Source organism: Augochlora pura, chromosome 7, assembly GCF_028453695.1.
Source record: "Augochlora pura isolate Apur16 chromosome 7, APUR_v2.2.1, whole genome shotgun sequence".
Classification (NCBI taxonomy): Eukaryota; Metazoa; Arthropoda; class Insecta; order Hymenoptera; family Halictidae; genus Augochlora; species Augochlora pura.
Window position 1 is genome coordinate 36416782 of NC_135778.1, and position 15108 is coordinate 36431889.

General features: G+C 36.4%; 1 protein-coding gene across 7 annotated transcripts in view; it reads left to right on the forward strand.

Moving 5' to 3' along the window:
* LOC144473375 (hexuronate transporter) overlaps nt 1-15108 on the forward strand; it is a 33169-nt gene that overhangs the window by 6813 nt on the left and 11248 nt on the right. For 4 of the 7 annotated variants that reach the window (XM_078187191.1, XM_078187192.1, XM_078187189.1 and 1 more), the window contains 2 exons: nt 658-1002; nt 3953-4434. The gene's annotated coding sequence lies outside the window, so the exon portion shown is untranslated. Of the gene's footprint in view, nt 1-657; nt 1003-3806; nt 4435-15108 lie in introns of those variants that run through there. The other 3 variants (XM_078187188.1, XM_078187193.1, XM_078187194.1) reach the window with 3 other exon arrangements.

Sequence of the window (15108 nt, forward strand, 5' to 3'; positions counted from 1 at the left end):
ATACATTCTCAGCGTCCCCTAATGCCTGAAACAAACAGCAACGTTGCGCAACATTTTTTTCTCATAGTCTTCCACGACTTTGACCTTTAATTAAAATTCCCCTTGCCGCGAGCCGGGCACGAGACGCATTTCGTTTCCCTCTCGCAAAAAAGCATCGAATAAACCGTGACAACACGGAAACGTTTGCCGTGAACCATCATCCGAATTTCTTGCGCGCAGCCAATTCAATTTTTATTCCTTCGCTCTCATAAAGTATTTTTCTTTCGGCAACGAACAGGATATGACCGCAATACGACATTACGTCAATTATAGTAATATTAACATTGAATATTCATCGTTGATACGATTGCGTTGAAATCACCGCATTCTGCACAACCTACTGCCTTTATATATGTATACATATATTCATAAATTCTTCGCACTTTCATTTTCCCTTCTACGTGACTCGTTTCGAAATTCCATTAGGAAATAGATGGATTGCTACGCAGTTAACCCTTTGCGCTCGATGCCATTCTGACTGTGAATCTGAAACGATTTTCCTGGCTCGCACTGTTTCCATTCTACATGTAACAAAAGTGTACTTTAATGCATACGAAATTCATTCTTGCGACTCGTACCAACAGTTTCAACCCCAACCATCTTATTTATCATTTACAGGCGCAAGATGTCGAATGACGATGCAGTTAGGTCACAAGAGGCGTCCATTTTAATTGCAAATGGAATTCCAAATTGTTCCATACAATGCCCGACGATCCGACGCTCGCTCTATGCTTTTATCGCGTGATCCATCTGTTGAAAATAAACTAATGGATTGCAGAAACGAAGAATCTAGGAAAGTATAGTTCGCTGGTCATGATGCATTGCGAACGTTTTCGTGCGCTATCGTTGGTCGAGTTCTGTTATTAAACCATCTTTGGAACAATAACGTGCCTCAAGGAGAGTCTACGAACTCCTTTGTTGCATGTCGAGTTGATAAACACCTGACAGGAGGAGAATCGTATAGTTAAGTGTGTCAATGTTACGCCGATAACGCAACGAGCATAAGCCATGCATGTCTGTTTAACTGCCAGGTTAATCACCTCTCTCGGTTGGATATCGAGTCATTTTTCCTTGCCGAGAGGAGATAATTGTCACTCCCCAAGGATTGTCAAACTGTAATAATAGCAGATTACGCGTCACTTTATGGTCATCCCGAACGTTATCTTCGCGAGTCGAACGCGTCGACTGCTTGAATCTCCGACAAAATCGAACGGATTTCACTCTGGATAAGTTTATCGCAGTGATTAGTAGACTGCGGATTTTATATATTTATTATTCAGACGTGAAGGTGACATTTAAGATTGGCAAGGCGTTAACAGTACTTTTTAATAGTATCGAGAGCAGTAATGAGAACTCTCGAATTAGTTTTAGTCATTTCGAATATGCATCCACTAGAATTAAAGTTAATTAGATGATAGAACATCAGTCGATTATTTTAGCGATAAATCAAGCTACGGAAGAATTATTTATCTCTTATTAAATGGAGGCATTCGCAATAAACAGAGTACTGTATCGCCTTCGCAATTCTTCTTCAGACTGTTTCTACCGAGCTTTACAAATTTTAATTTTAAATTATTCTTCAAGTCGAATTATCTCATCAGTACTAATTGCTTAAATTTTCCTACAACAGTTGATAAATTAATTCTGTGATATAATCTTCCTCCGGTTCGTGCTGAATTTATACATTTATACATATTAAGGTCTTTTAACGCCTTAGTAATATCCATAGTAGAATCATACAGTTTTTGTTTCTTGTATTATCTTTATTTACTTTCGTTAAAATTTTTATCAGACTTGCTATCATAACGTAAAGGGTTAACATCGCGTGATACGCAATTCTTGGTACACCCTGTAGAATCGTTTCGCTAAATAGAATGATAAAACGCGTTTTCTAACCGGCCAAAGTGAGACGTATATAAAAAGTACGCATAAACAAAGGCGTTATTCACTGAACATAAAAAAGTACGCGTAAATTAAGGAATGAGCGTGTTGCTTTTGCGTCGAACGCTTTGTTAGTCCCCGTTATCGACTCTTTGTAAAAATCGATTGAGACCAAGCAGCATCCGACGATATTAAAACACCGAATTTCAACTTGTCAGATATTTCCTGTACTCTGCACAAATGTGCGATCGTTATTGGTTAAGCAAATGTCGAACACTGAATCATCGTTTTCATAGATACGAGACGGTGAGATCGTATCCGATGCACGAGCCATTCGAAGCAATCGCTAAGGTAATCTTCGCGCGATCCTCAATTGGGTCGGCTCACTTGGCTTTTTATTCCCTTCTTTAATAGAATACGATGCACTTTAATCGAGCCAGGCATCGTGTTTGTTTCTGCCAGTCCGTAGATCTCTTTTTACGCTGACACGTGTCTCGTTCTGCGATTCCCACGTCTATGGGAAACTCCGACCTCATTAACGTCCCGTATTCCCAATTTATTGGACCGACGCCCGCGCCAGAATATAGAAATCATTCTCTGTTCGTTACAAAAAATCGCACCTGTTCTACATCAAACATTCTCCTTTACGATTTCATATTTCAAACAATGTTCGCTTCGTCTTTGGAAAATTTTCAAAGTATCTTTCGAGTGAATTTTTAAATTGTCACTTTGTTTATTCTTAGCTTTATCGAGATTATGTCAAACAGGTATACCGTATGCGCATTTTTGATATCATTTCTGAATGGATAATTCGACTTGAAGAATAATTTAAAATTAAAATTTGAGAAGCGTCTTTTGACACCGCTCGGTAGAAACAGTCTGAAGAACAATTGCGAAGGCGACACAGTACTTTGTTTATTGCAAATGCCTCCATTTAATAAAAAATAAATAATTCTTCCCCAGTTCGTTTTATCGCTAAAAGCATCGATTAATGTTCTATCATTTAATTAATTTTAATTGTAGAGAGTATTAGTAATAATTCAAAATTCACCGCAGAATTATAACCAAAAGTGTCAGAAGACATTCTCGTTAACGATTCACATTTCCATCTTTTTTCCCCTGCAAGTAATTTTTCAGTCGATTGTTTCTCTTATCTTAATAATCGTTAACCGATCCACGAAGACGAGACTTTGCATAGAAATCCACGGTTCACACTTTCTATTGTTAACACTTTACTTGGCCGCGGCTTCGCACGCATCTCTGCCGTTTGCCGAGATATAATTTACAAGAAATCATGTATATTAATGAAGATTAACGACATTTGTACGTTATTTTCCTATTAGAAAATCTTCTAACCGATTGTCTCCATTATCTTGATTTTCATTAAATAATCTATGCTAACAGACTGCTGTACAAACGACTTCTTGTACACTTAAGGCATTTGCAAATCCGATTTGCAAAGCTACAAGATAACATTTATGTTAATAATGATTAATGACATCTTTACATGAATTTTCCCCAAGGTATCTTTTAGTCGACGAAACAAATTTCTTTGTCTCGGTTTTCGTAAAACGAAATCTATGAAAATGGGAATTTGTTATAAATACCTTCAGATTATCGACAATTTTACCCTTAATCGAACAAATTATTTCGATCAATGTAATGCAATAATTTTATCCAAAATTAATATTTAAAAGACAATGATGAAATTAGTTTATTATTTTAGTACTCATTGTTTAATAAATTAGTTTTTCTATTTTGAAAAAATTCGTTGTTATTGTAATTCAAAATTGAATATCATCGTTATACATTATACATTAAAATAACTAATCTAAGTTTTCGTTTTAGGCTAAAATAAAAAATTTCAGAGACGCAATTTGCTTAATTTAAAAAAATTTTTTCGTCTCGTTTTAGTTAATTGCGATTTTTATAAATATTTTTGGTGTTTATTGTCTTTTGATCTAGACCCCGTAACATCCCAAAAATTGTTCAAGTCCTTTGGGCCAATTCTAATAGTGTTACAATGTTTCAGGAAGGCGTTCGAGTAATTCCGAAAGCCATTGCAGCCCCATCGCGTGAAAAATCCAAAATTTGAGCGGTTCGTCGCGAGTCCCACCTTCCGTCAATCCGCGAACGATCATCGGGGAGAGGACCTTGGAAATCGAAGATCAAGAGTACTCCGTGCTCCCACCATAAGCAGAAAACGCGAGAATACTTAGCTATTAGTGCAGCCTCTGTTGGTGGTGCCCCTTCCTCGATCCTATTCGCGGAAGGTCCAATCCTTGGACACTTTCTTATAAATGAAGGTTGACCGGCGTCTCGTTTCTCATTTAACGCTCCATCCCTCGCAGTCAGAGGGATCGATGCGTTCGATAGACGCGCGTACACGTACCCGAGAGTTCGCACGTTCCTCCATTGTGCCGTGAACCGAATTGAACAGTGTGACTCCCCGACAGTTTATCCCTGGAATTTTGCGAGAGCTATCGGAATCGTGTGCGCCGCCGCTTCAAACACGTATGTATCCGTCAGGATTCGTTTCTTGCTGGCATAACGTCTGCGATACAGATAATTATAACGTGAGACGGTAGGTCAATTCTTCCTGTGATCAGTGGTCGATTATTATAGGCTTTGTCCAACGAACAAAAATTCGAGAGTTGCTTTATACTATCGGTTTTTGAATAAATTAATTTCGAGGGAACAGTCAAATTCTATTATATGCATTTTCTTAATTCATTGTAAAAAATGGGTGGATTGATTATTAAGTTTATGCATGATTTAAGTATGATTTTTAAATTTATTTATTTTAAAATTCAGAGTCGAAAATCTTGCATAAAAATTCCTATTTTCTCTCACAGTAGAAAGTTTATATTAATTTATTATATTATACACTAGCTGTTTGTACATTTTATTTGGGGTCTGTCGTGACCCCAGTATACTAGTAATTTTTGTAAAAGTCATCCTATCTATTAATAGTTAATAAAAATAGTTGACACGCAGTACTACTCTAAAAGTTTTGATCAAATATCTCAAGCTTCGTTTCTTTGTGTTTGTGAAAGGCTCGAGCGAATCTGCGATATCTTCGATATCCTTCAAAGTCCCCAAGGTGAAGGGAGGTTACTACATTACGTATCGGCGTTACAATTCCCAACACCAAACACGCCTTCTCTAAACGAAGTCCGGTTGAATAACCTCTGTGCCAGGAATTTCTACTTTAGATTGTTTCAAAGGCCATTGTAAAGGTTGCAATATCGGATTACTGTTATTGTAATTATATTCAATTTTATTGTTATTTATTAAGTTATTAGTTATTATCGTATTTAGTTATCACATTGTTATTATATTCAATACAAAATTATTATCGACTTCCTGGAGGTAAATCAAACTTGCGATTTTACTCTTTCCACCGAGAGTTCATTTAACCCTTTGCACTCAAGACGTGACTCTATGGCGCTATTAAAGACGTTGTAACACGTTCCAAGATTATTTTTATAAATATCGTCAAAGCTTAGAAATAATTAAAATTAATATACAAGTCGCGAGACTCAATTTCATATCATATTATATTAAATGGCTTCGAGTGCAAAGGGTTAAATGTATAGAATAATAGGAGAAACAGGGGAGAATGAAATTTGGGTATGACTTTATTAAACTGTGAATTTTATACATTTATACTGCGTTGACAAATTATTTCTAATTTATTAGAATTACTAAAGAAATTTCTACGTGACTAATATTTGCTGCAATCGTTTCTTATTCTAATATGTTGCAATTAGTATAACAAATGATAAAAATTCAAGTCAAAGAACTGCCTCTACATATAAACAATTAATAGAGCTGTATTCGATCCTCTTAATTCGCAAATGCTTTACAATGCCCGCGCACCCGGAGCATCGCGAAGCAATTGCGAGGAGCAATCGCAACAAATTTCCATAGCATTTGAAATGCAAAAAAGCAGGACACGCGCGATCGCGGCATTACGCTCGTAGACGTTTTACATTCCGGAACTCATACCGAGCGAACCACTCACGGGTTTTCTTACGAAAAAGCTTCGGCGGCGTTGTGTTTCAGCTTTAAACACGGTGGATCGAATAATTTACAACGATACGACGCGGGGGCCTCGCGGTTCTCCCGTGTCGACGAACGAACACCGCGGCACAGATCGGACCACCGATTGCCGTATTGTTTTCCATTATTTGCGCAATCGCTGTTGCACAAGTGTAAATAGATATATGCGAGTAGGTACGATTACTCGGGCAACCTTTGAAAAATTCGCGAATTAAATCGACCGGCGTCTTGCCGGTGTCGCACTGTAACACCTCAGCCGACATTCCCGTCGTTGCGGATGCACGTTGGATATTCAATTCTGTTAGGAGAGTCGAATTATATTAATTGCGAAACAATACGCTGAAATATTATGTTGAAAATTATAAAACAGGAGTTTTTGTTTAGACTATGTTCAACTGAGGTAGGTTCCATGCGCTCGGTATTTTTGTTTATAAATTTTGAAGGTATTCTTCTTACTCGTTTCGTAAAATTTGTTCGCGTTTGTAAACGCGAATATTGAAAAATTATATAATAAAACCTCAATAATGGAAAGTAAGGTATGCGTTGCCATGACAATCGATTCATACGCTTCCGGTCGGCGTAAAAAGCTGATTTATAGGCCAGAGGTCGGTAAAGTGTTAATACAGTTGAATCTGCGTGCAAATTTACATGTAATGTACATGATTCTAGATTGGAAGCATACAGATTCTACATAAATCTGTAGTCCTTAATTTTGTGATCTTTCGTTCCACAATTTTTGGAAATATTATTCAACGTTTTCATGAATGAAAGTAAAATGAGAACAATTTGTTTGATGAAATCAAAATTGAAAAATCGCTACGCCTAATTTTATAGGAAATATAAATTTATTATGGAAATGTACCAAAAAAAAAAAACTGCCAACCATTTATAGAAGACATCTTATTATATATCATTTAATTAATTTATTCATAACATTTAGGAGACTCGAAGATTTTACTTGCAAATAGTTGCAAAATAATCTTTGTAACAATAAGGTTTAATTTTAAAAAATTATCAAGTAGTAAAACTATTGGTAGGAGTCACAAGAATAGATTTTCCATGCACAAAAATTCATTTTGTTAATTAGAATGGAAATACCACGGACCGGAAAAATTGTTTCAGATTTACAGTTAAAATGGCTTCGAGTGCAAACGGTTAATGTTGGAACGCGTAAATCGATCTCCAGGATCGCATAAACATCGACACAGTCTATGAACGATGCGCCGTAATCACGTTTATCTATGAAGCGGAAATGTTAATCGAATTTGCTCTCGAACTGTAAGGACGTCTTCTCCCACGCTAATACTGATTTATTTCTTCTCGTTGAATCGAGAATTCTATGGACGGCAACGCGTGTGACCGACTCGAAATAATTTAAATTCGTTTAGATTCGATCCGCGAAGAAGATTGAGGGAACCACGCGTAAAACTAATCTTCTGAAAGACAAACACGTGACGGCGCAACGATGGGATAATTAATCGAGACGGAACAGCACCGCGGCGCGCGGAGATCTGCTTGATCATCCACGAATAGTTTCATGCGCTTTGCTTCACGAAGATTCGTATTTAATCTGCTAAATAATCGGCGTTGCAATTTTTGTTATAATTTGTTTATCTTCCGCGGAATTTAAGTGAGCACAACTTTTAATTCAAAATAGAAAACATTGTAAAAGTCTGTATACAACGTGTCAATTATTAATCCTTTGTACTCGAAGCTATTTTGATTGTAAATAATTTTCCTGGCTCTATGCAACAAAGTGCACTTTTATGTATACTTTAATACTAAACCTTGTTACTGTAAAAATTATTTTGATATGTGATAGTACAATTTTAGTGGATCCTCAGAGTTGAAGATTGAGTGCAAAGGGTTGAAAATTTTAAGCAGATAACAAAAGTTCTGATAAATATTCGTCGAAGTTGCTGACACAATAAACTCGTTAAAGAAATATGAATATCGGAGAAATAATAATAATATCATAAATAGCAATGATATAATAATATGATATTATACATAGTAATAATATAAAATTATAATATTATAAATAGTAATAATATGTATACAGGGTGTCCCAAGAAATATTATTAATTCCTTCTACATGGAAATAAAATTAAATTCTTCTGTGATCAAAGTGTAGGAACAAAAATTGTCAGGTCCTATTGTTAAGAATATTAAGAACAAATAAGTGCTAATGAAAGCAGCGTGAAAGGAATCGTAGTGCAAGGGGTTAAGGAAAAACAGTGACCAATGCGAGGCGAGCTCGAACGGCGCAATGAGGTACACTCGAACCAGAATTCTTGCCGGTTTTACCACGATTTTCCGAGCACCGTATATAAACGAGATTATACTATACATGCATGTAATATAAAATAGCTATACAGCGTACACAAAATAGCTTGCTACGCGGACAAAGGGCGAGCGAAACGCAATTTCATAATGAAAGCACCCGGTCGAAAGTTGGACAAAGCAACCCTTCCACCGGCCACCGATAAACCTGTCGATTCAAAACGCGACACGCTATCAGTCGAGCAAAAATAGAAGTTATTATTGCTCCATTAATTAACGGTGCTACCGTGCGTTCTTGAACGCGTTCGAGTCGCGCTGACTAATTGAGGGGCCCGCTATTCCATATCCAATCAGAATTCCAGTTGCCTGGTATACGCCCATGAGGCACGCTCAGCCTTCGATTTAATGTCAGACCACGATCATAGAACACCATACCGTCGACTAATCGCGCTTCTGTCATCGCCGCGCTGCTCTTGTTTCCGTTCTGCAGGTATCTCGTGCGATCTCTTGCAAGAAAAAAAAAGCCGTGTAATTACACGACGGAAATATTCTCGAAAGCCAAGTGTATTAATGTATCTTAATGTCTACTTGTTGCAATAATTAATACCCCTTTCGTTGCACCGCGAGCATTGCTGCTTTCTGCATTTATAATTTTAGTACATGGTTTTATTTGCGTGAAATTTCGGGGGCTGAAACTCGAACAATCGTCTGTCAATTAATATGTGCACAGTATTGTATAGTCTATAATTTATGATAATAATATATTATATGTCGTTATATAGCATGTTACAATTTATAATTGTATAGGATATAATACTGTGCGTTATTATGTAGCATGTTATAATTTATGATTACATAGAATACATTGTCAGAGTGCATTATATATTTTACTATATAGTATAGATAATAATACTATAATATAGTACTATAGTACTACATATAATATAATACTATAATATTAGGTTGGTGCACATGAAATATCGAATTTTTAAGCGAGCATATAAAACTGCATATCTTTTTTCAAAAGCTGTTGATTTAATCAGAATGTGCCCCATTTGTTTAAGACAGGCATTTCTGCATTGAAATCTTCAATCAATCTATAAACTTCCATGAATTTCGAGTAACCCTAAAACATAAATAAAGCTTAATCGAGCGTTACCATAAATTGAAAATTTGTACGAGAAGATAAGATAACAACATACAAGTTCATACCCCCCCCCCCGCAATTTCTACGTTAAATTAAATCGTAAAATGCGCTTCCGCAAACATTCGTATTAAAATCTCGAATCCGACCGTACGAAAGAAGTAGGGAACATCTACTTTTCTATGTTGCACAACTTTTTTCCGTTAGTCGGCTGCGACTTCTTGTAGTTGAAGAAAAACCATGTGTCATGGTCCAATTGTGCTGGTCATTTTGTATATAATATTTATGAGAGTTTTTATTTCGGAGAGTTATTAATAGATCGCGGAGCTGTTTGCGCAATTCTGTACTTAGAAATGTGCCGTTTCTTCCCGGGAAACTGTAACAATAATAATTTTACAGTGTTTCTCGGAGTCGGACGCGACTATTGAGAAGTCGTCAATTTTTTAGCGGCTCCTCGAGCTAATCGATAAATTATAATATAGCGTCGCCATGTGAGAGGAGTAGATAGGATATAAGGACAATTTAATTTTTAACACTTTACCGACCGGTCATTCGACTGTAAACATTTATGTCACTGTAGAGTAATTGTATCTATTCGTTTTATTTATATCTTGTTTATTTTATTAATCGTGAAATATATCTGATATTTGAAAGATGATATAATAATTTGAGAAGTTATGGTAGTACTATATAGTATTTTTCTGTTAATTATTCCAGTCTATAGTCTCCTAATTTAAACGAACTTTATTTCTATCATATATTCCTTTATTAATTACATATCTCTTAACGATAATTTCAGTCGCTCGGCGCATGGACGCACAATTGACAATTCAGGGTCAAGGCTCTCTCCGGAAGCGTTGAATTTCTCACGGCATTGAACGCTGTAAACAGGGAAACGCTCCACGAGCGATCGGACGTCGAGACGATCTCCGTTAAATTCGCGATAAAATTCATGAATTCGCGGTCGGACGATTCGTTCGAAATGCGTAACATTATTGGACGATGTCGTCGCTGACTCGCCCGGCTCGCACGATTTCCACGGAGTGCAACGGCGCATTGATCGGTCGGAATGTTTAATTGCCGTGAAGGAACAGCGATGTGAATAACAGCGTCTTGAGTAATATTTTAATTGCCGTAATCATCGTCACGGATCGAGCAGCCGGGAAACCAATCACGTGAGCACGCGTACGTAGGCTGATAATGCGATTCGTTCGCGAATCGAAAAGATTCGAAGATTATACCATCTTCGGTTGAAATATTAGAATTTAGTTAAAATATTAGAATTTAGTTAAAATATTAGAATTTAATTAAAATATTAGAATTTAGTTAAAATATTAGAATTTAATTAAAATATTAGAATTCAGTTAAAATATTAGAACTGTTTGGTAAAGATTAGAATTTAATTTATTCAGGATTAAAGGAACAAGACCTAATTATTTTATACAATATACAAGGGACGAATTTTCGTCATTTGGCCATTGGTGCTATTGTTTGCGAAATGAAGAATTTTCATCGAAAGTTTCAAACTTTCAACCCTTTGCACTCGAAGCGATTTCAACCGCGAATCTAAAATATTTTTTCTCTCTCTAATATTTAGCACTTTCAACAATTATTTAAATCTGAGCTCCTGCGATATCTGTAAAAATAATTTCGGAGCAATTTTAACGGCACCGCGGAGTCGCCGCTCGAGTGAAAAGGGTTAAATCAGTTCCTCGAAAATTCTGCTTTCTACCAAATTTTATTTCTCGATGAATCACCGACCCGTTGTTATTCTTTAAAATTGTTCGCGAATCGTTACGTTCGACACTGGTGACGTAGAGCATCGGATTTAAAATCGTTCGATTGCTTCGATGCTGCCGGCGACAATTTATGGAAATGTCTCGGCGTTCGTAGGAATAAAGAGTGGTGGGCGGGGGCGGCGAGGGGGGGGGGGGGGACAAATGGGGAACACACGGGAGACAGGATCGTGTGCGATCCTTATCAGTTGCTCTGCTAAACGACTGGCAGAACTAATCGCGTTCTTGCCCGCGCGTATATTTTTCCGGATTTTTTTTGCTCGTTCTATATACACCTGAATACATTTTCCCGTTTCTCCTTGAGCGTGACAATTAATCACCGTGAAACGGTACAGGTTGTTCGTTCCGACAATGCCGCGCTCGCCGCACGTGCAATCTCTCGTTGCTGAAGATTTCGTAGTATAGCTATGTCTTTTTTTTTTTATTGTGAGCATATTGTTGAACGCTTGAACGATGGACCCTTTTGGCAAAATTAGAGATGCAAATGTTTAGGATCTTATGCGAACAATATTTGTCTATATATTTCTCAAGGTGCTCCTGATAGATGAGTTAATTATTAATTATAAAAATTTAAGTCTTATTAATTGCAGGAAAGAAGACAGTCGAATAATATTTATATCGCGGTTTGGCCGCCATTTGCTTTACGTATGGAACCAACAAATTGTTCTATTGCCAATATAAAATGTTAAGAAGTACATGTGCTATAGTAAATACATTGAAATCGAACGTTTTACGGCGACTCGTTATGAATCGAATAACCGTTTGTAGTTTCGATCATTCATCATCGCCATCGATTTATGCCGTATTCTTAGATTCTTTTGATTCACCAGGACCGACCGTTCGATGATTTATTACTTTTCCTGTTATTCGCTGCGCCGTCGGCCTCCAGGCGCTCCGCGCTGTTACCACAAATCATTGGGTGGAGTTAGGCGATCATTGTAAAAAAAAGAAACGCTAACCAACGCGTAACAAATTCTGATTCGACGTTATCGTCAAACATTAGCATGCTTATGAATACAAAGCTGACTGCAACGTGCAAAGAAAAAAAAAATCACTGACAATTCTATTTTTACTTGTCAATTAACGGAATCGAGATTGCTCGTGCTTCGAATGGAAAGATTTGCGTGCCCGTTGCGGACGTGATTCATAAGCGGGGAACGGTTATGTGTCAAAGGTGAGGAACTCGGTGTTAATGATTTTTTGATGGAAATAGATACCGGAAAGATGATAATGTTCGTGAAAATAGATAGCGGGGTTTATGCTCTTCGAAGTAATTGTATTAACCCTTTGCTCTCGAGCGGCGCCATTAAAATTGTTGTGACACGTTCCAAAAATTATTTTTATATATCGTCGAAGCTTAGATTTAAGTAATTGTTGAAAGTGTAATCTCTACATTATTTCACTTAATATTTAACCCTTTGTACTCGAGTAGTGACTTTGTAGCGCTGGTTAGTAATAGATTGCATTTTAATTGAATAAAGTTCGAAAAATTGTACCGAAGAGGTTAAATTATGGGGATTCTACAGGACCAAACTAAATTTGCTAGCCAGTAATAGTTTGCATTTGAAACGAACAGCGAAACAATTTTGCTTTTCGTAATAATTTCGCAGCAATTCGTCTATACTTAATAAAAATAATATACTATATACTATATATACTAAATAATATTCTATATACTATATATACTAAGTAATATACTATATACATGTATACTAAATAATATCCTATATACTATATATACTAAGTAATATACTATATATACTAAGTAATATACTATATATACTAAGTAATATACTATATACTATATATACTAAGTAATATACTATATACTATATATACTAAGTAATATACTATATATACTAAATAATATACTATACTAGACTTAACAATATACTTAATAAAAATATAGTCACTACAATAAAAATATGGTCACTACAACAAAAATTATATCACGAAACCCGCAAACAAAAGGCCGTCGCAGTAACAATAGTACAATTCAACAAAAAGTTTCCGCTCTGTTCGCAGAAACTTTAACGACTCCCGCCGTTGTTGCAGGTTTTTACGACACGCTGTCAAGACTCGTGAAGAAAAAAAATGCTTGCGTAATCCTGACGAGACAATCCTTTTTTGTGCGTATCAAAGAGGTGTCGGAATCCTTGTGAAAAACATTCGCAGGCACCGGGGTACCCTGCCACGATCGAATTTAGGCGGCGCCCGTCAAGCCACGTTACGGCGAATCGAACGCGCGACGCGAGAAAAAAAAAGGTAAACGACGTTAAGGAAGTGCTTTCGAAAATCGATGCTTATCCTTCGCGGATCCAAGACAGTGTGACGTCAGGATCCTCCTTGGAAGGTTCGACGATCCGTTCGTCGATCCTCGCTCTTCCAGGGTCACTCGGTTTTCATCGAAAGCAACTGGTCTAGGAAAAGTGTCCTCGGTTTGTTAACTTTTTTCCGGATATCTCGCGGAGGAACGATCATCGGCGGTGCCTGAAATTAATTGGTCCGCACTGATATTGTTAATTACCATACCGATATGGTTAATTACCTTACCATTTTATATTACGTGTACTCAATTATATTTAATTAATACATATTTTACACGCGCGTGTTCGAGGGATTCCTATATCAAATTTATTATTTATTATTTATAATTATAATTATATATATCATTTAAATTTAACCGTTCCAGAAGATACCATTCAATGCAAACAACTTTTCTGCTCCGGCGAGTCAATAATTAAATTTAATTCTTTTAATTTATCAAGAAAAAAGTAATGATTATTACGAATCAATTTACGAAGTGAAAGGGAATAAACGCTCGCTATTTTATCAATCGTTCGCATCAGTTTTTTAAGAATGCTTGCGTCATTACGGTAAAAAGTATTTACAGCCTCGACAGGCTGAGTCTTTGACAAAAGAAATGTTGGCAATAAATAATGCTTGAAAACAAAGCAGTCTACTACCAAATCGGATGAGAATATAATAAAAGTAAAAATTAATAATTAACCCTTTGCACTCGAGTGGCAACTGTCTGTTAAAATTGTTACGCCACGTTCTAAAATTAATTTTTATAGATATCACCGAGGCTAACATTTAAAAGGTTGTTAAAAGCGTAACTGTTATATAAATTATGAGATTCTTCTCTAGAGAAATTATTTCATATTTCCAGTTGAAATGGCTTCGAGCGCAAAGGGTTAATGGAAGACGGGCCGAGCGAGCAGTACTCTTGACAACCGTTTCTGCAATCGCGATTCGGAATTTCGCGAAAACCGATTCAGCTAAATGGATCTTAATTACGGCAAATTATCGTGCGTTGAGTAACAGGTCTTCAAGTGGTAACAAGTGCCATTCGACATACATTGTTGTAATTAGCCGCGTTACATTGCCGCCGCATTACCGTTTCCATACGTCACGGGTATTTGCAGGCCGCCGGATGATTTGTAAAAGACGGAATCATAAATCGCGGTATCGCGCGGGACTACGAATCATGCAAATTGTTCGCGGGTGCAGTTTATGCAATGAATCATTGCTAACTTTTACAACGTGCCGTTTCATCGGTGCGTGCGTCCGTTTCTTCCTCGATTTGTTAATAGTTAATCGTAAAATACTTGTTAATTGTAAAATACTTGTTAATCGTAAAATACTTGTTAATTGTAAAGTACTTGTTAATCGTAAAATACTTGTTAATTGTAAAGTACTTGTTAATCGTAAAATACTTGTTAATTCTAAAATACTTGTTAATTGTAAAATTCTAGTTAATCGTAAAATACTTTTTAATTGTAAAGTACTTGTTAATCGTAAAATACTTGTTAATTGTAAAGTACTTGTTAATCGTAAAATACTTGTTAATTCTAAAATACTAGTTAATCGTAAAATACTTGTTAATAGTAAAATACT